Source organism: Anticarsia gemmatalis, chromosome 28 (genome assembly GCF_050436995.1).
Source record: "Anticarsia gemmatalis isolate Benzon Research Colony breed Stoneville strain chromosome 28, ilAntGemm2 primary, whole genome shotgun sequence".
NCBI lineage: Eukaryota > Metazoa > Arthropoda > Insecta > Lepidoptera > Erebidae > Anticarsia > Anticarsia gemmatalis.
The window spans coordinates 4,079,151-4,102,802 of NC_134772.1; the positions used below are offsets into that span (position 1 = coordinate 4,079,151).

Consider the following 23,652-nt stretch of genomic DNA (forward strand, 5'->3'; position numbering starts at 1 on the left):
GTTACGTAAACTTAAGTATCATATTATTGTCCGAATGTATTGCTGGTTTCGTATATTCATTCATCATATTAAAACCTACTATGTATATCAGTAATTACTACTAGCAGCTTTAAATGTCAAAGAAATTACCGTCGATCTAGCCTAGGATTTGATGAAATCATGAAAAGAAACATCTTATACTTCGAGTTATGATCTCGAGTTTATTGAAAGACATAAAAAGTACTTAAAAAAAAGAGTTTATATACATGAAAGTAATGTAAAGAAATGTTTACATAGATAACATTATCCAATAGCAAGTTATACTTAAAAACATCTTGTAACAAACTCAAATACTGCAATATACTCGACCCGGTATTTGCTATTTGCTACCTTACGACATGCTATTGCACAAACACGCAAGATTATTGCCCAAAAAACTCATATTTTCCTCCCAATCACAAAAACAAAAGCCTCATTTCCCTGAAATCTAAAAAACAGTTTGTTTTCCTCTCATACGGCACAGATTGGTATCCATCGTAAATATTCATAGCACGGCCGCCTCTGAAGCGATCGATACAAATTGAAACCGAATACCGGATTATGTTTGTACGATCTTAAATTGTATAAGCGATGTTTTATTGAGATTGACAGATACTTAATTGATTTCGAAAGAGATTTTCTTTTTATTTAGCCTAATTTTGTTCCACACTTTTGAATAATATGCTCTCCCATTAAAATATATAGCCTTCGCCTTCGGTTGTTCGTTTACTTTACAATGTAAAAATACTCATTTTCAACACTCTTATTTTCATTGTACGGGTCTGGTACTTAGTGTCCGTTGTTTGTTTGTATGTTTGTGAAAGTCCCCACGACACAAGAGCAATTCTTGATGCTGGAGTCTTTAAAAAACAAAAAAGAAAAAGACACTTTTGTAGCATCAGGATTTTTTATGTGTTTGTAAATTGTTAATTAGAATATGTATAATTCTAACTCAATACTAAAGCCTACAGACTCACAGTCACATGGTTTTTCCATCTAAAAATTCAAGCCTATATATTCTCATGACCTTATAAACATGTTAAATTACTTTACAAAAAAACTAATTTTAACGGAAGCCTCGTAACAATTATATTTTTATTATCTACGTCTGACGGCTCTTGTATGTATAAATAAACGTCACAATGATTCTACTAAAACTGTTCAGAATTAAACAGGTTTTACAACACATAATTAAATTATTTGATTCAGTATGTTTAGCTGTCAAATTACTTTCAAGTTATCAGTTATTATCACTTGTTCTATAGTCCGATAATTTAGGAGAGAGGCTTGCGGCTAGTGCAGTTGCACAACATTTAGGATTTATAATAACAGTGACCTGCAGGCTTATACAGCGAGTATTTCATTTTTTAATTAGATAAACATATTTCTAAATAAAAAAACCCCTATATATATTATGGAATTTCACCACTTTCTGGATAAAACTTCTAAAAACCCTATCTCTCAGCGCTCCCCTGTACTGTTCAAGAAACATACATAACAAATTCCAGCTTCTTGCGTTCAGTAATTTCGACTGTGCATTGTCCATAAGTCACGGAAGAGTTTGATATATAGATAATCTAAGATAAATCTCGCAAGGCTCTCTATTAAGTTGTCAGCCTATAAATAGAGTAAGTAAAGTATCAAATGATGTTAATATAATATCATTTGTAGATGTATCGCCGCAGACCGCGAATGATATCCCGTGGAGAGAAAGCGATCGACAATTATATTGTCTATGTTACAGTACTGGATATGATATAGTTTAATTTATATTATAGCTTTAGCATGTTTTATTACCACATGTTTAAAAAAAGACAGGCCTTTCTACTTATTAGATACTATTCCTTCACTCTCATAACCCGGTGGGACGGATAACCGACACGACCATAGCGAGGTCAGGCGCAGGACCGACGGTTTTACGTGCTCTCCGAGGCACGGAAATCTGCAAACTTCAACTGCCTAGCTGTAATAAAATCTCTTTGGCTTCAAGAATCACAAACGAGTACACGGTTCATTAGGTTTCTTTCAGTGAGCTCGTGAAGTACCTAAATATCGATCTTTTTTGTGTAGAGAAAAGATTTTATTACAAGTTCATACATACTATAATGCAAAAAGACTTTTTCCCCGAACAGTAAGCCTTCTATTTGTACTATATAAAACAGCGCTTAGCTCTAAGTGGATGGTGGGTTGAAGATATTTTCTCTCACAGTGAAAGTCGCGAGACAGGTGGAAGGGTGCAATGGGAATACACCATTTATGGACTTTATAGATATTGTTACTGTGTAAGTAGGAATATTCGTTACTCTTTTATAACTAGCTAGTGGCTCGCGCCGGCTTCGTCTAGATTTGGCAATATAACATAGATATTAATTTTAAACCCATTACTGTCCCACTGCTGGGCAAGGGTCTTCTTAATTAAGGAAGGGTTAGGCTTTGCTCACGCTGGTCAAGTGCGAGTTAGCGACTTTCATTTCCTCGAGACAATGATAGACCTACTGATCAGTATTGTGCCAAGAAGGGACACCGTTTCTAATATAGCAGATATGTAAAATTCATGAATCAATTAAAAATCATTACTTCATAAGATTGAACTGAAGATAAGGATTATGTCGCGTAAACAAATATCTTCAAAAACAAAACCATAAAATTTAAATGTCGTACATGATTTTGACCATTTGACCATAAAATCAAATGGACCATGCATTTCGTAGCAAAAAAAACATATATTTCACAAAAAAATATTAAAAAAATTAACATTTTACTACAAAAATCTTCGCCATTCTCTGCCTACTCCAAAAACTTAAACCACGTCAAGAGCGGCATTGTTCGCAACAATCGCAAAGCTTTCCATGTTAATGCACCCCGAGGTCAATAGGTTCGGTGCCGTTCAGTGCATTCTTAATGGCAGTTCACGAGTGCTTTGGTGCAGTGTGACTTTGTTATGTGTGTCATATGCCTATATAATGTCGTATGCCTATAGAATATGGTACTTAGACCATATTTAGACCATCTATACTTATATTGTCCGACCAAGTGCGAAAGTTTGTGAGGTTTTAATCTTTCATGAAAAACCGAATTTACGAATTCTAATTAAATTTGGGACTACCACCTTGGCGGAGTGGTAAAGGTCACCACGCCGCTACCATTGCGTCGGGAGGACGCGGGTTCGATTCCCTACTCCAAAAACTTAAACCGCATCGAGAGCGGCATTGTTCGGAACAATCGCAAAGCTCTCCATGTTAATGCACCCCGAGGTCAATAGGTTCGGTGCCGTTCAGTGCATTCTTAATGGCAGTTCACGAGTGCTTTAGTGCAGTGTGACTTTGTTATGTATGTCGTGTAGACTATAGTCTTTAGAATGGTACTTAGACTATATTTAGACCATCTATACTTATATTGTCCGGCTAAATACTAAAGTTTGTGAGGTTTAATTTTTCATGAAAAACCGAATTTACGGATTTTAATCAATTTGTGACTGCCACTGTGGCGGAGTGGTTAAGGTCACCGCGCCGCTACCATTGGGTCGGGAGGCCGCGGGTTCGATTCCCTACTCCAAAAACTTAAACCGCGTCAAAAGCGACATTGTTCGGAACAATCGCAAAGCTTTCCATGTTAATGCACCCCGAGGTCAATAGGTTCGGTGCCGTTCAGTGCATTCTTAATGGCAGTTCACGAGTGCTTTAGTGCACTGTGACTTTGTTATGTGTGTCGTGTAGTCTATAGTCTTTAGAATATGGTACTTACCCTCTTATTCATAAACACGCTATAAACCTATTTTAGTAAAAAAGCTACTATAATGTGTTTTTTCTTTTTCACTTCGCTTAGGAGTGAAAGAAACAAAACACTTTATAAGAGTTTCATAACTTCATATATTTTTATGAATAAGAGGGTTAGACTACATTTAGACCATGTAGATCTATGCTTATATTCTCCGACTAATATTATAAATGCAAAGGTTTCTGAGGTATGTTTTTTAATCTTTCAGGAAAAATAATGAACGGATTTTAATATACACTAACTAATATGTCATAGCCCGGATCAGTCATTAGTGTTATTTATACTGAGCGTCGCCGTGATTGATTAGTAATTGACCGTATTCTACAATAATACTAGGTAATAAATTTGCACCACAATTGCAATATTTAAGTATGTGCAATGAAATGAAAGATTTTATCAAGTCATCATTAATCATAACAAAAACTTTAATTTATTCGAAATTCATTGTGTAATTTTGACGTTCAGTAGAGCTTGTGGTTACAAATAGTGAAATTATAGCCGATACGTCATGATGATTTGATTCTCAGGTTCGAATCCTGGGTTGGGCAAAAAGTATTTTTCTGAGATTTGCTGTCAGGAATTATTCAAAGATTGGCCGGAGAGGTCAGGCGCAGGACCGACTGGTTTACAAAGTATATAAGTACACACGTTAACCATCGCACGTCGTGACTGTCAATGCATTATTATGATTTAAGTTACACTGGTTCGACTGCCTCCGTGGCACAGTGGTTTAGGTCGCCACGCCGATACCACTGCAACGGGAGGTCGTGGGTTCGATTCCCACACGGGACAATTATTTGTGCGATCCACAAATAATTGTTTCGGGTCTGGTTGTGCTTTGTGTCCGTTGTTTGTATGTTTGTAAAAGTCCCCGCGACACAAGAGCAATTCTTAGTGCGGGAGTTGTCTCTTTTAAATAAAATAAAATAAAAAAATAAATAAAAAAAAAAAAAAAAATTATTGTTCTATAATCATAATAGAAAGTGTTCAGTCACGACACGGAGTGGGTCAGAAGGACCTGAGCTTTCGTAGGCAAACTTATTACAAAATTTTTTTTTTTTTTTTAACTGTCTCTGTGGCTCAGACTTTTGTGTAAGCGACTGCCGCGAAGAGGTCTCTGGTTCGAATATCGGGTCGGGCCGAAGTCTTTTGGTATAAAATTCTCTGAAATTGCCCGGAGTTAGGCAGTTGAAGTCTTAGACGCCGCGCTTTGGTTACTACATTACCTAGTTATACCTCGCAATATGTTAACCAGTAACCATACGATAGATTAATAAAACTAGGTGGAACGCGAATTATTTTAACTTTGTACATAGTTCCTAACTTTCAATCCGTAAGCGTTATGGTCAAACTCAGACAGTTCCAGTGAAGGGAAAGTGAATGTAATGTTTCATACAACTCGATGTATATCACGTTTATAATACCGGCGTAGAAGGGCTGCTAAGGTATTTGATAGATCATAGCTTTATGATAAATGGATATGTATGGATGTGAATGAAGCTAGGGAAGTTTGTAAGAATCCGACCAAGTGGTGTTTTTTAGGTCCCTGTCTATTTCTATGGGAATAACACCGCAAAATTGGTGGTTAAAACAAATGTTTTGACAGATTTTTGTATATCGACACGAGTAGACTCGCACGCATTCAACAGTTAAATACTTTTTGTAGGTGGGTAATTAATTGGGCATTATAGAAAGCAGTTTAAAAGACAGCGATCCATAAGAAAAACATTAGAGTACTGTGTAAATTTACGAAATACGGTGATGATAGCCGAGGTCATCAGAAAAGTTCAGGTAGAAAAACGTTTGCCGAATCCACTAGTGCTGTACCATAATCGACTATGTATACATTTACGTTCTACGTAGTAACTAAACCGCAAAATATATAAAGCTTAACCAATCAATTAAAATTCACAGCCTTACCTAAAATAACTGTTCCATCGCAACACCTAAAGCCGAACTATGAATACCAATTACAAAAAAAACGACAGTTACTCATACGTCATAATAAAAAAAAAAAACAGGCAAATGTCATTGCTCATTTGAAAAAGGAACAGTTAACACTTCCATATACGGGTGCACCGCTAGAGGGCGCTGCCGGAAGCCGCCATCTTGGCTAGCGGATGCGAGCGGAAATACTGCGCGGGAAATCATGACGCCGTATTCGATTGCCATAAACATTGGTGACAGGGCTGGCAAATGGCTAAGCATGATTTTATGTGCTTTGACTGTCTCTGTGACGCTACGAGTGTTTAACTGCTGTTTACACGATCTCGGGATAGACTCCCGGGTTGGACAAAGTATTTAAGGTATTTTCTAATTTATGTTACAGTGATAGCCGAGTGGTATAAGTTGATACCTCCCACGCAAGTGGTCGCAGGTTCGAACCCGAGGCAACACACCAATGACTTTTCGATGTTATGTGTGTGTTAGAAATAATTATCACATGCTCCAACGGTGAAGGAAAAACATCGTGAGGAAACCTTGCATGCCTAAAATTTGTTTAATACATTTATTGAGGGCATGCAAAGTCCCCAACCCGCACTTGGCCAGCGTGGTGGACTCAAGGCCTGACCCCTCCCTCATTAAGGCAGGAGACCCTTGCCCAGCAGTGGGACATTGATGGGTTAAATTTATAAATTTATTTATTCTCAATAATAGCCCGGAGTACAGTAACGGGCCTGGTATGCAGCAGCAGGTTTGCGTTTAGATGAACGCGAGTCATTCATACATCTTCAGGAAATGTCACTAGAATCGCCCATTTTGACACATCATCTTATAATAACAGTCTAGCCCTTCTTCCTACTAAATTGAAGTCGGCTTCCAGTCTCACTGGGTGCAGCTGAATACCAGTACTTTACATAGAGCGACCGTCTATCAGACCTCCACAACCCAGCTACCTGGGTTTTAACACGACTCCTTACATAATCATAAACTTAAAACAAAATAAACACTCTCCTACAACAAAAGTAATGATAAAATTATTCCAATAAGTGGCAGCCCTAAGTTTAGTGTTTAGCACTATGTCACCTGTTATGGCAAACAGGAATGATTGCAATTCTCAATAAGACTTATAAGTTATATACTAAATTGTGGCGCTTATAGCCGGTCGGTAAATAATAGTGAAGGTAAATAACCTTTGCCGCTGATAGACTATTTTTTTTTATATGTAATATCAGATTAGCCTTTCTTCCAAGCTTTGTTGGAGTCGGCTTCCAGTCTCACCGGATTCAGCTGAATACCAGTGTTATGCATGGAGCGACTGCCTATCTGACCTCCACAACCCATTTACCTGGGTTATAACACGATACCCTTCGGTAAGACTGGTTGTCAGACTTTCAAGCTGCTGACTACTGTTAACTGATGTCAAAGATCTTCGAAAATGACAGCCGAGACCCACAATTTAACGTGCCTTCCGAAACACGGAGGAACTCGATATGTATAAGATGGTCACCCATTCACAGAACAACCTCGGCAAGCGCGGCTGTTGTTAACTAAGCCACGAGCTCCTCCATCAAAAAGTTAAATAATCTTTAAATATTCAAATAATCATATGCGTCATGTTTCTAGAACATTTTCGTGTAGGTGTGAATGACAAAAGTACGCGCATATATACGTATCCTAACGAGGATGTGAACTCATATACCTGATTATCCAATTGTGTTTGTTTCACGGTCAGTTTATTAGTGCACTGATCTATATGCTCTTTTTGTTGCTTCTAGAAATTTCCATGAAGGTTTTTTTTGTAAGTCATACATTCCCATTTCGTCATTTACAATGCTAGTCTCATGTTATTGGGGGCGAGCATACTGCCATTTACCGGGCACGTTACCAGACTTCTGGGTAAGTACTATTAACTATAATAATTCGATATAAATTAGCAAATGCAGAAATATGTTTGCAAGTTTGTTAGTCAACACAAAAACTACTGAAAGGATTTTGATGAAATTTGGTACACAGATAGTTTATAACCCGGATTAAGACATAGGATGCTTTTTACTACGAGAAATCTTTTCACGCGGACTAAATCGCGGGCAAAAGCTAGTCTTTTATAATAAGATGGTTGTAAGATGGTATTTACAAAGTAAATAACCACTTATTAATTAATCATCACCTACATAAGTCCTTCGACCCACATATCAGGCAAACGCATGAAAAATTATGCACCATGCATATGCAAATATGCAAAACATGCAGAGCATATGCATAAAAACATTACGTGAAGACAGTGGGCGTAGAAAAACGTAATTATTGCATCACATCGATAATTACTAATGAAAGTATGCTAATTGTAATTGTTTGAAATGAAATATTGCAGTTATACATGAATTCCTTTAAAAATGAGGCGCCCATAGCCAGTTGCGCTCACCGGTCAGTAAACGATCTCTGGGTTAAGCAACCCTCGGTGCGGTCATTCTATAGATGGGTGACCGCATAATGGTATTTGAACTGGGCTTTGGAGGGCACTTAAAAATAAGTCCCGGTTGTTGTCTATTAAGATAACAGTCGTTAAGCCACGTCAAAGGCCTTCGCGCGGCTTGAACAACTTTGACACTAAGTTGACCACTAACCATACGATAAGAAGTAATTAAATAATGCATAGATTGACTTTTCATCAGCATGTTACTTTCGACTATACCTCCCAAATCTCTCTCTCTCTCTCTCTCATCGTATGGTTAGTGGCCAACCTAGTGTCAAAGACGTCCAAGCCGCCCGAAGGCCTTTGATGTGGCTTAACGACTGTTATCTTAATTTACAACAACCGGGACCAACTTTTTACGTGCCCTCCAAAGCACGGAGACGCACAATTCAAATACCACTATGCGGTCGCCCATCTATGGATTGACCGCGGCTACGTTTGCTTAAACCACAGATCGTTTACCGAACGGTGAGCGCAACTAGATATGGCAGACCTCCCAAATGATACAATGAAAGTCAAACGACACAGTAATTATAAAACACGGCACATCGCATGCTTACATATGTGTTGTTTATGATAATTATATGTTATAACAATGTACGAGATAAGATACGTGTACACGCATTATCAAAGACCTTGTTGACTTTTCCCAATAGCAGTAAGCAAAATAGAAAAATAAAAATTGTCATGATAAAATTCACTCGTTATAATAATATGTATCTAATATTAAATATATTTTAATATTAAATATATGTATAGTATATTAAATTTTATATGGAAGATCTGTCAATAACTGCACGTTTGGTGCAGTAGATAACGTGTTCACCACGCCGTAACAGTAGCGCTGTGTGTGGTGGGTTCGAATCCCACGCGGGGACACTTTAAGCAACTTTTAAAACTCAATGCAATTTGATCGAATTTAAGATTTTTTTAATTTTCAGTCACATTTAAGACCCGTTGCATTATAATATTGAGTATTTGCGTGATAAGCACAAGTATCTGTTCTGAACCTGGTTGTTAATGTATCTATATAAGTATTTATTTAGAAGTTTATAAGTATGTTTATCATTTATTTGGTTACCATAGTACAAGCTCTGCTTAATTTAGAATCAAATGACTACGTTATCCAATGATTTTTATTTATTTATTTATCAATAGTTTTGTGTTGTTTTAACACACCTAGTTTATAACACGTATTTAGTAATACCCGCATCAACTGTTTGCACATCAATTGACTAAGTGATGTCATACGCCATAACCCATGGTAACAATCTAACCATATAACAATAACATCTTCAAGGTCAAATAATCTATAAGGAGATTTTAAAATGCAAGGTAATTTTTAATTAGCTACCGCAGTGGTTCTTACTGTAAAATCTGCATGAATTCTTAAGAAAAACGATTTTTTTGCATATTTTTGCTTCGTCCGAGGCCTACCAGTAGCTGGTTCTTACATCAACATCATGGAAATATGATAGCATAGTGATGCATTTTATCCAAAAAAAGTAATCGTCAGATTTGAATTTTAGCACACCGGGGCTATCACGTATCTCAGTTGACGACTATGTGCAAGCCACTATGCTGTACATTGTTTTCTCCCTTAGATAATAGTTATTAACACGTTACGTCAAAGCAGCAATGAACGGAAAAGTGACCATCAATTTGACGTACACTATTTTGCAACTGGGATACGTGATACCGTGATACATCTCAACTTAGTTTAGCTACCAGGAACAGTATTTTGTTCCTGGTAGCTAAGCTAAGTCCTTTTTGAAGTCGGTAAATACAGCCGATAACAGGCCTTTTGAACACTCTTCTCCCTACAAAATGGTAAAGGAATTAGGTCCGAGTCCATAAACCAAATACCATCAAATACGAGTCTACTTTCCTATAAAACTGTTTAAACAGCTCTCAAGATACAAAGTTTTGTATTTTCCCTACACAAACGAAAGAAGGCACTAAGTTTTTAGCAACTAATTAGTTCGTTTAATACACGAACTGCTCATATTAATACGGGCACATATACGGCCTTGAGACGGCACCAGCGATGCATGACACGTCTGTCTTACAGTAACGACTGTTACGAGCCGTCTGCTTACATCACGACTAAGTGGGGTGATTCGTTTGGCAGTATTTCGACGTGGTATATTGTTTATATACTTCCTTATATACGTAAGAACTTTGAAGATCCTGTCAACTTATAACTGACTAGATTCTGCTTGAGACTACGTCCGTCTGAAAAGATTTCCCGTGGTAAAAAGTATTATTTGTGTTAATTCAGGTTATAAGCTATCTGTGTATTAAATTTCATTAAAATCCGTCCAAAAGATTTCTTGCAAAAGAGTAACAAACATACATACATCCTCATAAACTTTCGCATTTAAAAAACTAATAATTCCTAACTGGAATTTTGACAGACGTTCGAGCATAGTGAACATAGTATTAGAAGGCCGGCAGCCTCTGCGGCGCGGTCAGTAAAGATGTGACTGCCTCTCAGAGCCCTCAGGTTCCAATCCTGTGTAGGGTCAAATAGTAGATTTTGACGTTTTCTGTTAAGACTTTTGGCGTCAATGCCCGGAGTTAGGAAGTTCAGGTTGGAGACCTCCTTGTCTGGGATGGCACTTTAAGCCGTCGATCCTGAGCCTGACCTCTTACTGGTCGTGTCGGTTATCCATCCCATTGAGCTATGAGAGTGAAGGAGCCTGGACACTATAAACAAGGACCTGTACAGCTGGCTTGTTTTATTAAAACTGGCCGTGAATATTGGCCAGGACAACATTATTAACTATGAACTAACACCATCGCTAAAGGTGGCTATAGCTTACCTCACTGGTCGTTTACCGACCGGGGAACAAAACTGGCTATTAATTTACTCCTATCAGCAATAAACATAACGTCATCGCTTGAGATAAGTAGATCAGCAGAACGCTTAGATCATGCCCAAGTTTGTGTTGAAACAATATTTAGTTTGTGAGACATGTCTGTTTCATACTGACAATTCACACTAATGGGTTAAGAAAAGCACCTTTTTAGATTCTTTTGTTAATTTTCATTTCTTTTTTGATCCAACTTAACTGTGCATAAGTACGTTTTTTGCTGGAATTAAGCATATTGATAATTAAAGATTATAATTATCAACTTTTAAGGTAGTGTTTTGTAATCAAACACATTCTTTTAGAGATAATTTAAGACCCGACTATTATCCTTACTCGCTAGCCCAAACAATCATAGGATTGCATGCGGATATAAACTAAGAACTATTTCTGGTCACCAACCGAAAATCTATAAGAATAGAAGTCGCATTTGGTACCGAATGCAACACAGTTGCTGTAAGTTTCCAAAAGTAACAGAGAATTAACTTGATAAAGTACAAAAAATAAACGGATGTATTAAATAACGGATACTCGTCAAACGACAAACAAACAGTGCAATAATTAATAACAAATATAATAAAACAAAAGCATTTACAACGGAAATCCCGACATATCAGAGAGACGACTCACGAAAAGCAGGTGACACAAAATAAATATTGTACTAAGTAACATAGATAATGTACAGTCAGCTCCAATAGTCGATGAACTTACTTCATCTTTCAAAACCCTATTTTTATAGTATTGCATATTATTCCACCGAGAAAACATCAGACGGTGATCGAAATGATTTATTCCAAGTAATTCTATCTGATTTTGTTACTGTATTTATCAACATTTGCTAATAAAGAGGTTTTGGAAATATGAAGGTGTAAAGCGACCTATAGAGCTGACTGTACGTACTCCTATGTTTTCCTTCCGCAAAGCAAGTATATTAAAGACGTTTGAAAGTTACGCTAGTGACAGAGAATCTTATAATATTATAAATGCGAAAGTTTATGCGGATGGATCTATGCATGTTAGTTACTCTTTCACGAAAAAACTGCTAGAAGGATTTGGATGAAATTTAGTACATGGATAGCCTATAACATTGATTAACACATAGCAATAGCATACTTTTTACCGCGTGATCGAAGTCGCGAGTAGAGGCAAATGTCAATACTGTCCCACTGCTGGACAAGGGAGACTCTAAGCGAGGGAGAAAATTGATAATGTAATCCATATATTCAATAGAGTCTTAGGTGTCGAAGTGGTCGCCATGACCCGAAATCGGCCAAATAATTCATCATCATCCTTATATACAGTCATTTTTGTTAAGGATCTAGCTATTTACTTCAACTACCCATTAGTATATACTAAAGTAGGTATTAAGTATGTACTACCTAATCAGGTATTATGTAAATATAACTAGATTGGAAGCAGGAAAACAGCTTTGTATGTAAACACGCGATGTCCTTTGCATATATAATTGTGTGCGTTTGATGCATAGATATAACTCTTTAGTTGATTGTAGGATTGTTTTGTTTTGGTTTCGTAAAAAGGCTTTAGAACCTGTTCATCATCATGAAACTGTTTCTGAAGCTCGCTGTTTTCAGTTCGAATTAAAAAAAACGGAATTGGAAAAAGCATTTTCTTGAGTTTTTTGGTGTATTTTTTTTGTGAATGCTCTAAGCATGGAATTTAGGATTGCTGATGCGGATTCTAAGCCTCAGAGCAAGCATCCAACCGTCTTGTGTCTAGAAATGCATGCAACGCCAGTCGTGTCTATCATAACACTGGGTTATGAGAAAGATAAAGTAGAGAGTATATCCAGGTTTTGGACCTATTCTTACTTAATACCAAAAAATTGGGATTCGTTTATGAGTAGTATTCGTTCGGAATAGAAATTCACTGGGATAATTAACTAACACCAGTGGTATTAGTTTTTTGGTATCAAATAGGAGGTCGTGTTTTGGGCACACAATTGGACACTAATAAACGAATTCAAAAAGAGTTTTAGCGAAACTTGTTGCCGTAGTTGAATATCGGCTAAGAGGAAATAATCAAGCCACACAAGTTTTCAAAATCGCATGGGAATCTTTTTAATTATTTCTATGGTTATCCTGATAAAAAATATATTTTAGGTCACATTATTTCGACAACTAAGTATGTTAAAATCCCGTTTTTTAAATACGAGATTTGTCGAATCGTATCATATATTTAACTTTAGTTTTCAATATGATACATACCCAAAGCAGTATTTTGAAAAATTCTAGATGCACCTATAAAATAACTCCAACAAATTGCCATCATTTTATGGTCTATACTTATTCGAGTCTGACATCATCATGCTTCATAGTTTCATACTAATAGGTTATAGGTAGTATAAGCCATTACGTCCTGTACAAGGTGACAAAGATTAATATTGTTCTATTGTGGCTTGGGACTTACAAACGTGTGTCAATGCGTTATAGGTATGTTTATCGGGTCAAATTATGCAACTGTCCACGGTATGGTAAAAAAAAAGTTAATTAAAACGAAATCTAGTAAGTTCATTACTACTTACTATATCGGCGTAGTCGGTCGGGCAGAATACTATTATTTTTCTAATTAATATTAGATTATTCATAATAGTAGTTCGGAGTTTGTTAACGTGCCCGGGATAAAGCAATAACTTAAAAGCGGTGTATGCCTTCACCCGAGGGTATAAAAGGCGTGATACTATGTGTGTAACCCATCAATATCCCACTGCTGTGCAAGGGTCTCCTCCAGTAATGACGGTAAAGAATACGAACAGTATTTCAAGTAAATAAACTGTTCAAATCCTTCAATAGTTTAGTCAACGTAGTATTATTTTATCGTCGATAGATAATTTACGGTCCTGTGTCAAGGTTTCCGTATGCATATTGCGTTGTTAGAATATATTCATACATTTATTATGTATGCTGAGAGTAGGTAGACAAAGTGCCTCCTTCGTATTAGCTACCTACTTTTTTTTACCCGACTGCGCATCGCAAATTGTTAGTCTTTTTATTTTGGAATTTTAGACGATACTTGACTCGTACTTGGCCAGCGTGGTGGACTCGAGGCTTTACCCCTCCCTCTCAATTCAGGAGGGGACTATTAGGTATCAACATAAGCCTAGCCTTACTTCCAACTATGTTGGAGTCGGCTTTCAGTCTCACTAGATGCAGCTCAATATTAGTATACAATCAATTTTCAATCTATGTGTGTTAAAGAAAAAAGGTAGTTTTATCAATAAAAAACTATCCATAATCTCTTATAGTTATTATAGAATAACTTCCTATGTTATAAATCGTTTGATACACACCACATAAGGCAGTTCCTATATATAAAAGGGTATACAACTTAAAGAATGTATAGGAAAACTTCACACATATGGTAGAAATTAATTGTTTATTATGGCGCTTGTATATTTTTTTAATAGGTTTACGCGCTAAGATGTCGATCAACTTACTCACTGTTTTGGTAGCCAAGAAACTGTTGTCTAAACTGGCCTTCTTTTTAAGTTTTATAAGAATAAAATTAATAAGTTTTATAATAATGTACATATTCCGTCTATGGGGTTTAACTGTCTATTTGAAATAGTAATGGTTATAATCGAGAATTTTCTACTATAATTGTTTATTTAATGTATACAAACAACAGGTGTTATTATAATCCTCTAAGTCCCTTCATCCTTACACTACGCAATGCTCACCCACATCGATTGATGAAATTTCTCGCCAAGTGGGCAGAGACCTCACCGCAAGGTCACATAGCCGTGAGTGATGTAATGTGCCTATTCTCGTCTATTTAATCTTTAACTTGTTTATGCAATTGATATGATTTTGTTAGGTTTTTTGTTGTTATTAAACGCAGTTGTTTAGCTGTTCAAATATATCAGGCTAGCCTTTCTTCCAACTATGTCGGAGTCCAGTCTCACCGGATGCAGCTGAATACCAGTGTTATACATGAAACGACTGCCATAAATATTTTGTAATTATGAACTTGTCCACAACAATAATCTAATTACATACATTCAGATAGATTTACAAAAAGGAAGATTGGTGGAAAAACTCATTTATTATAATTTTCGTCGCGCAGTCGGTTAAAACGGACTCGAGTATTCTCATATGAACAATTCAATGAAAAAAGGTTTTGAATCCTAGAAAATTATGACCATTACAAGTAAAAACCTTAAGTTATCACCAATTTGATCGAAACCAAATAACGCTATATTTACACGAAAAATAACGCTTGATTTATATACAATCAAAATGCCCAATTTTCAAAAAGTAATTTAATGTTATCAGAGCCCATCTTAATTTAAAATAGATATCTCATCAAACTATCCGGGTGGTCTCCATAGCCGAGTTAAGCCGTGCTTAAGATAACGAGATACTCGGTAAAAAGCAATCAAAAGTACTTAAACTGATTTATTTAAAAGTAGTTTCAGTGAATAATAATAATACATGAAAATCTGGAATCGTACCAAGTGGCGTTCAGTCTCTGCCGACCTTAGATTTTATGAATCTATGAAGAAATATGGACTTCAAACCCTCTATCGTTTCGAGAGGAGATTGTTGCCTGGCAGAACTACTGGCAACAGTGGCTACTTAAGTAATTCCTAAAGGATCAAAATTTAAAATTTTCACCCAACCCGGGTTACTAAAACCTGGATTACAAGTCACACTTCTAGCCCGACCACAGAAGCACTCTAGTACATAATAAATTCGTATGTACCAAAGTGGCCTTGAAATCACAATCAGCTGTTACACACGTCCGATATAATCTGTAGTACTAAAACACCGTAAAAATTGATTATTTACACATTTTATTTTATAGTTCAATACGCAATAGACTTGTTTTATACCTAAAATAAACTAAACGAATATGTCGGACTTAAGGTTTACCTATATGATGTATTGTTACCCGCAATTCATCATCAACCTAGCCTTTCTTCCAACTATGTTGCAGTCGGCTTCCAGTCTCACCGGATGCAGCTGAATACCAGTATTTTACATGGAACGACTGCCTATCTGACCTCCACAACCCAGTTACATGAGTTATAACAAAATATTATTCGGTAACAATGGTTATCTGACTTTCAAGCTTCTGACTACTGTTAACGCCAGGACCCACAATTTAACGTGCCTTCCGATCCATGGAGGAACTCGATATGTATGTGATGGTCACCCATCTCCTTGGATGGATACCCTTCGGTAAGACTGGTTGTTAGACTTTCAAGCTTCTGACTACTGTTAACGACTGTCAAAGATGTAAGCCACAGTTATTTAGGTCAAATATGTTTAGTTACAAATATATTTATTGTGAGATGATTCAATAACATTTAAATTTAGTCATAATGTTGAACAAAACCATGACCTTTTTATTTTAAAAATGGAGAACAATGATATAACGGAATTAAATGTCAAATACGAAAATGTATTGGCGCCTAAAAGTTATTAGGTATGTTAAGTTCAAGTTTTATTATCAAAAATATAGGCGGTTAAATGTAGCCAAAAGGATGTGAATATTTTAGATAGTATGCCTGTTTAGATTATTTATTCACGGGCATTACTTGGACATGCATTTTACCTTAGCTCCTTCGTACACAAGGCTACATAGCAAATCTCCGACTCTCAATAATTTTAGGGTTCAAGCAACTACTGTTATATAAATTCAGTTGAGGGACGAAATCGGCGACGCGACTTCGACAAACTTCAGTTAATTTATTTGATTTAATTTGAGGCAGACATTTTTCTACAGGAGATTTGCGTAATCTTCGAAGGGCCTTAAACTGACACTCGGCGTTTTTGGACAGATTTAAAATGTCATCTTGCGACCACGGCCAAAATGTATGTTTGAGATTTTCTTATAATTTTAATTAATTATTTATTTATTATAAGTATATGTTTTTAAGACTACGCGATTCAATTAATGATTAATGCAGAAGTTAATTACATAACGGCTCCTCTGGTTATCCCTTTATGACACTAGCGTGATGTTAACAGCATAATTAAACGCAGGCAAGTCAATTACTCGACATCGAGTCATTAAAATTAATTGAGAAGAGGGTCAACGACTTTTGCTGACCACAGATTATAAAGTCATGTCTATGATAAGAATAGAGAATGTTATATTATGAAAACATGGTGGGTTCGAAGCCTACGTGCGACAAATGTTTGTGAGGTGAGTACGAGAAATATGTATTTAGGAGTATATAATTGTATTAGTGGTATTTGAACCGGGTGTCTCCGTGCTTCGGAGGGCACATTAAAAGTCGGTTCCGGTTGTTATCTACTACGATAACAGCCGTTAAGCCATGTCAAAGGCCTTCGGGCGGCTTGAACAACTTTGACACTAGGTTGACCACTAACCATACGATAAGAAGAAGAAGTATGTCTACCAGTTATTTGGTTACCATAGTACAAGGTCTGCTTAATTCAGAATCAAATGACCGTGTGTTAGCTGTGAAAAGATATTTACCTATCAGATAGGTTATCTGATACTTTCTAAGCTGTGATACTGATTCATAAACTTTAAAACTAGCCCTAACTCTTATTTTCTGTAACACTTCGAAGCAAAAGTTACGAAATGTGGGCGTACTTGTGGTTTGTGGTCAACCTAATGTCAAAGGTTTTTAGACTTTTCGCTTTTATTGACAACTGATACAGTTCTAAGTGGTTTCAAAAGAGAAATACTTAGATCAAATAGCTAAATAAAAATACAAAGTCCATGATATTTTATATATCCTATTTTTTCAGTCCCCATGTCAGTTGCAATTTTGACAGCTGTTTTCATTCATTCATACTTAACGTAGGAGATAGGTTATCCAACACTTATTCATAACCTGTGAAACAGGCCCTTACAGTCAGTTACAAGGTTAAACTTTCGGTTAACCCGTTTTATAGATAAAGTATCGGAAAATGTATAAAAATGCTGCCATTATACCGTCAGATAAGTTAACTGGTAGTTACTCGTTAGTAGTAGTGAAACCGGAGCTAAGTATCTACGGAATCTTACTATTATAAATGCGAAAGTTTATGTGGACGGATGTTTGTTCACGCTAAGCAAAAACAGCTGAATGGATTGTGATAGAAATTGGCACATGGATAGTTTATAACCTGGATTAATATATAGGATACTTTTTATACGAGAAATCTTTTCACATAGACAAAGTCCTACTAATATTATAAATAAGAAATTATGTAATTATGGATGGAGGTTTGTTAATCTTGCACGAAAACTACTGAATGGATTTTAATGAAATTTGTTACACAGATAGTTTATAACCCAGACTAACATATAACTTTTTAATGAAATTTTTTTCCCCGAGGACGACTTCGCGGGCTAAGTTAGTCCACACTTTAGTCATAAATCATGTTTTTTTGGACAGATAAGTGTTAAAACTACTTCAAATAAACGAAATTATATCTCAATTACGTATATTAGTTGCGCAATATTTAAATTACCTACAATTTAAGAAGATTTCAATGAAGAATGTTCGTGACAATAATCACGAAACTAAATTCACATTTAGCTCAAACATCGAGAACAATTTTCCAACTTTCCGCTTCACATAGTAAGAAGTTAAGACAAATTACAATTCAACGACAACCCGGTAACGCACTAAAACATTAGACCTACATATTTAACTAAAAACTAACATACTTGCATTGCACCTTTCTCTATAATCGACTAAAACAACACTAATTCACATCACTATTACCACAGACACAAAACACAGGACACTGAGAAAAACTATTCGAATTCGATTTTCAAATATTTTTTTTTCGTAATGGCGGTTTTCGCGCCACAACGCGTGTGTTCTCGGCGCGGAGAATCCCGTCACTGGTTCAAATCGTGCTGCGGGGAGTGTTGCCGCGTTAGAAACGAAATTTCCCAACTTTTTATTTGTTTAATAACTCGGGGTATTTCGTTGTTGTGGTATAATGTTGTTTTAGAAGTATCGCGTTGGTTTTGTTTGTCATTCGTGGGTGGCTTGAGTTATTTAAGCTCACATTATCACGAAATGCTAACAGAATTGTTTTGCTTTAGATTATGTATTAAAATGGAACAGTCCGTTTGAGTTTGATGCTGACGTATTTGTATATACGATAAAGCAATTTATTTTATTTTATCTAATAAATAGGTAGTACATACCTACATAAGTTGTGAAACCATCACGTCATCAAATTTATTAGGTTAAATTAACCGCAAACATCAATATAATTAGGAAATAAATCGTAAAAAGTAATTAACAAAGAAATAACGTAATAGTTATACGTGTCATTTTATTATTAGTAATAATTTATCTATAAACGATTACACGCACATTACACAACTTAACGTGTACATTTCTAATAGATTCAATTCATTATAATTAATTAAGTTGCTAGAAATAGTATTGTAACTTAGAAATTATCTTAAAAGTACAACATCCACGTTTCGTCATTAATTTTTTAGACTTTTCATATTTAGTTGGGCGATGTGTAAAGCAAAACTCTATTGCATTTTAATTACCTCTATTATCATTGGACGTGCAGCCATAAGGATCGGAAAACAAAACAAAAAAATAGTGTGTCATGTCATTGGTCAGTAAAAAAAAAACTAAAGTCAGCCTGCGACCACGTCGACTGTAACCTGCGCCGAGACGTTAAGCATTTTAAGGTAAAATGCATATTCGTGTTTATTCCCGTATCCTATTATAAATAAAAATGCAACGCAAAAGTTTTTAAGTTATGTTATTTCTAAAATATCGTGTAGACTTATATACATACAAATAAGTGCATGCAATCAGCCCAATTTGTAACTATAACTCAAATAATTAAATATGTTTTGAGTGATTCCAAGCGCAATTTTATTAGTTGTAAACAGTCATTAACTTATTACAGAGCATATCACTAATACAAAATATCAACAAAACCTCCACTAATCCAGGTAAAATATTAAAAACTAGCAACACAATATTAGTCTGACAGTCACCTCCCACAGTCTTCACACAACACACAGTTACGTACACACTGTCTGCTGCCTTTCCACTTGTAAACAACTTGTAATGCACTTTGTCAATGGAGTTAACTTATTACCTGTATTTTTTATATTTTAGTGGGTAGACTTATCTACAGTTAGCGCTTACTTAACTACTTAAACTCACGTAGTTTTTACTATGCGGGTAGGGAGAGAACTAAGAAAATTCTCTTAGGTGTGCGTAGTTATATAAAATCTCGCCTTTTTCTTCATGATGATAGGTAAGGACCAAAGATCATTTTAGTGGGTCACGAAATCACGCTTTACTTTATTGACAAATACTAAGTTTTGAAATATTTTACACTACTACGTAACACAAAATTACTATATCACACATAAAAATATACAAATTCCCCTAAAAATCGTCATAAAACTCCACTAATCTATCTAAACTATCATAATCTAGCAACACAATATTCGTCTGACAGTCACCTCCCACAGTCTTCACACAACACATAGTTACGTACACACTGTCTGCTGCCTTTCCACTTGTAAACAACTTGTAATGCACTTTGTCAATGGAGTTAACTTATTACCTGTATTTTGTATATTTTAGTGGGTGGACTTATTTACAGTTAGTACCTACTTACATACTTAGTTAAAATCAAGTTCTTTTTACTATGCGGGTAGGTAGAGAACTAAGAAAATTCTCTTAGGTGTGCGTAGTTATATAAAATCTCGCCGTTTTCTTCATGATGGTAGCTAGGGACCATAGAACATTAAAGTATATAAAGTTACAAACATAAAAGCATGTCCTATTTCCCATAGGGGTAGGCAGAGATCTAAGAAAATTATAGTAAGTGTAGTTACGTAGGTATATAAAATCTCGCCTTTTCCCCCCCATGAAGGTATATGGGGACCAAGGAACATGTTAGTGGGTCACAAAATCACGGTTTTTCATATACAAATATATTGGGTTTTGAAAACATCTAAACCATTACGCTTCGTATAAAACATCATACGAAATGCAAAACTTAGCTAAATGGGTTGCTATCAGAATTGAGCGTCATATATTATTAAAAGTATTTAATTAACCAAAAACTAGATATCTCCAATTACTCCTTTACAATATTTCCAATATACACTTCACTTAGTTATCAAAACAAAAATCTATACTAATCTATACTTCTATACTAATATTATAAAGCTGAAGAGTTTGTTTGTTTGTTTGAACGCGCTAATCTCAGGAACTACTGGTCCGATTTGAAAAATTCTTTCAGTGTTAGATAGTCCATTTATCGAGGAAGGTTATAGGTTATATATCATCACGCTACTACCAATAGGAGCAGAGTACCAGTGAAAAATGTTACAAAAACGGGGAAAATTTTGACCCATCTCTCTTATGTGACCAGTGACGCAAGCGAAGTTGCGCGGGTCAGCTAGTTATAATAATATAACTAATAATAATATAATTTATCAATCACTATCGCAGTTCATAATGTCACACAATGTCACTTCTCAGGCCGGCATCGTAATTTGAGTTAAATATAATAATATCAGTATCTGTCATATGTATTGAATATTTTGACGTTTGAATGACGAGGTTATGTGCGTAGATAATTAATTATCTGTAATTAAAGATTTTCAATGTCATTACCACGATTTTCAAGGATTTTTTAATTAAATTCGAGAGAAATGAGTACATAAATACAAAGTTAACCCATTAATGTCCCACTGCTGGGCAAGAGTTTCTTCCTGTAATGAGGGAGGAGTTAGGCCTTGAGTCTACCACGCAGGCCAAGTGCTGGTTGGAGACTTTGCATACCTTTAAGATTTTTTCTAAAGAACTGTAAGGCACGCAAAGTTGCATCACTATGTTTTCCTTCACCGTTGGAACAAGAAATAATGGAAATTACGTTAAATAGTGCGTCCCGGCTGTCATTTTCAAAGATCTCTGACAGTCGTTAACAGTAGTCAGAAGCTTTAAAGTCTGATAACCAGTTTTACCGAGGGGTATCGTACCCAGGTAACTTGGTTGTGGAGGTGCGATAGTCGTTCCATGTAAAATACTGGTATTTCAGCTACGTTCAGTGAGACTGGAAACCGACTCATACATGATTGGAAGAAAGGCTAGGCTGATTTTATTATCAAACTCTAGCCGTTCCCAAGTGGAATACACTGTTACAAATATCAACTACACTAACAGAGTATTTTTCATGCGAATATTAAAATGTCCCACAGCTGGGCATAGGGCTTTAAAATTAAAGTAATAATCCAGAAAATGGCTACATTTCCCGTGGGAAATACATCATAATGGTCGGTATTATTACGTAGAATTGTAGATAGGGCAATTTGTTTGAACCTTTGACCGCGGTTATGAGTTTAAAATACTCGTAAGTTATAAGAATTAATGCGTATGAAGAGAAAAAATGGCAAGTTTTGATGAATAGAAAGGGTAGTGTGGATTTGATACCCAGGAAAAAACCCAAATTAGACCTAAATTATCTTTATTATACTGAATGTGAAGCATGTGTAGATAAATGTTTGTTAATTTCTCACGCAAAAATGACTGAATAGATATTTTTCTTCTTAAATAATTACTCTTCGATGCTATGTGTGTATCTATACTAATATTATAAAGCTGAAGAGTTTGTTTGTTTGTTTGTTTGTTTGAACGCGCTAATCTCAAGAACTATTGATCCGATTTGAAAAATTCTTTCAGTGTTGGATAGTACATTTATCGAGGAAGGCTTTAGGCTACATATCATCACGCTACGACCAATAGGGGCAGAGTACCAGTGCAAAATGTTACAGAAACGGGGAAAATTTTGTGACGCAAGCGAAGTTGCGCGGGTCAGCTAGTTAGAAATAATTATCACATGCTCTACCGGTGAAGGAAAACATCGTGATGAAACCTTGCATGCCTAAAATTTGTTTCATACATTTATTGAGGGCATGCAAAGTCCCCAACTCGCACTTGGCCGGCGTGGTGGGCTCAAGGCCTAACCCCTCCCCCTCGTTTGGGAGGAGACCCTTGCCCCGCAGTGGGACAGAAATGGATTAAAAAAACAATTAGTGTTGGGTCTCATCCTAAACGAGGGAAGGGCTAGGCCTCGAGTCTAAAACCCTGTCAGAGTGCGGGTTGGGAACTGTGCATACCCTACGAAATAAAATCACATATAGAAATTAACAACCAGTCTTATCCCATTAGATAGTAATAACGTATTTATTTTAGTCCTAAGTGAGTTTCTCATTACCCGCCTATTCGAATCCACTTAGAACATCATACTACTAGCTAGTTAACGAGAGAAGTGATTAACCTAATTTTAATTAAATACGATATACGACGTCTCGTATGGGGTAGGTAAAGTTTAGATAATTAGAAAAGCGGTCACCAATCTTGATGCAGACGACGGTAACCATAGCTTTACCTGAGAAATCACATATTGACAAAAGCTAGATCTTGATAGGACTTAAAAATCTCGATTATTTTGATGGTATAGCCGTTGTTAATACGAGTATTGGGGTGGGTAAAAAGATTGGATAATGAGGAACGCGGTCACCAATCTAGGTGCAGATCGCGATATACATAGCTTTCCCTGAGAATTTACAGGC

At 36.0% G+C, this 23,652-nt stretch overlaps 1 protein-coding gene across 4 annotated transcripts in view; it reads right to left on the bottom strand.

Moving 5' to 3' along the window:
- Nucleotides 1–23,652, bottom strand: part of Wdr62 (WD repeat domain 62) — a 139,310-nt gene that overhangs the window by 77,535 nt on the left and 38,123 nt on the right. For 2 of the 4 annotated variants that reach the window (XM_076132748.1, XM_076132749.1), the window contains exon 1: nt 18,739–19,039. The exons of the other annotated variants lie outside the window; for them this stretch is intronic. The gene's annotated coding sequence lies outside the window, so the exon portion shown is untranslated. Of the gene's footprint in view, nt 1–18,738; nt 19,040–23,652 lie in introns of those variants that run through there. 4 annotated transcript variants of the gene reach the window in all.